Genomic DNA, 1404 nt, shown 5'->3' on the forward strand with positions numbered 1-1404 from the left:
TTTCATGACAGGGTATTGTAGGACGTCCCTATTCTTGTCATGGTCAGCATGCTTGCCTATTTCTGCTTCCTGGAGCAACTCTTAGTAAGATTATTCAACTTTCAAATACAATTTGTATTATTATTATTTTTTGATTTTTAATGATTTCCAACACACTTGTTCAATTTAGTCTCATGAGTTTACATTTACTTTCAACTAAAACTTTATTCTAACAGGTTAGTGAATTGGGTTCCCATGCTCATTCCGTATCTTTGCCATTTGCTTGTGTTCTAGGTCTTCTCGCATCCATGATAGCTTCAACGATGGGTAATTCATCTTTCTCTTCCTATGGTTTTGCAATTTTAGGTTCTTCCAATATTTTCTATTAGCTTTCATATATTCAGTATCCATTTTTTTTTTATCATACAACAAACCTTAATAGCGTTGTGTGTGATTGCCACATTGTTGTACTGAATCTGTGTTTTTTACAATGCTTTATGTCAAACCATGAATTTGAGTGTTTTATTTACAGTGAGCCAGAGCTACATTTGGGCCTATGCATCGTTCCAATTTGCACTTGTGATCCTCTTTGCTCATGTTTTCTATAGTGTGGTAAGGTGATGCGATTCGTCAGATGGATTTGGTAGCCCAAATTTTTTGTTTAATTTTTAATACAGAAGTTGAAAATCCCCTTGTTGATTCTGCAGCTAGGAGTAAGCCCTGTGTTCTCCATTTTACTTTCCTCATTTACTGGGTTTGGTATTTCAATCAGTATGAACTCTTTGCTCATTGAGTATTTAAGATGGAGGGCTAGGAGAACTTTGTGCTCGGTCCAACTTAATCAGAGTCAGCAGCAGAATGAAGCCAGAAACCTTGCTAGAGTTGAAGATGGAGATGACACAAGGCAGCAAGACTTGGAGAACCAGATTCAAGATCCTAACCCTTTGCAACATGGACAAAATCACTCGTAAAGACTTTGAGGTATGATCTACTAACTTGATGCAAGAGATCAAATTTTGTGCGCCTTATATTGAATGATGTTTTTATTGATGGTTGCGATAGATAGGCTTGAACGCTGAGTAGCAATATGATTTCCTACTGCAGCAGTATAAATCTTAATGTTTTCTTCCTACTATACAATCAAATAAAAACATATTTATGTTGTTTCAGGTAATTACTGCAGCCATTCCTACTATAGTTGGTGAAAACCTTAACGTGTTCATGACTTTAAGAGCCACCATATTGTTTCAAGAGGTTACCATTTATGTTACATATAGATAACGCTTTTTGCACTTCTGTTAGATGACTAGATCAAATGGTTTTTATGGTTATGTAACATTTATGCAGTGCAATTAGATTCACGCGTACAGTTTAGTTTCTAATTTGTAATATATATCTTTAATCGAATAGGTGTCCTCAAGAGTA

The 1404-nt window shown here is 35.4% G+C and overlaps 1 long non-coding RNA gene across 1 annotated transcript; it reads left to right on the forward strand.

Annotated features, from left to right (window-relative positions):
* Positions 1 to 255: 255 nt before the first annotated feature.
* LOC121993952 lies at positions 256 to 798 on the forward strand. Its single transcript, XR_006115508.1, has 3 exons — positions 256 to 306; positions 512 to 591; positions 687 to 798. It is a non-coding gene; the product is annotated as an uncharacterized LOC121993952 (long non-coding RNA).
* Positions 799 to 1404: the final 606 nt, after the last annotated feature.

This window comes from Zingiber officinale, chromosome 6A (assembly GCF_018446385.1).
Source record: "Zingiber officinale cultivar Zhangliang chromosome 6A, Zo_v1.1, whole genome shotgun sequence".
Lineage (NCBI taxonomy): Eukaryota > Viridiplantae > Streptophyta > Magnoliopsida > Zingiberales > Zingiberaceae > Zingiber > Zingiber officinale.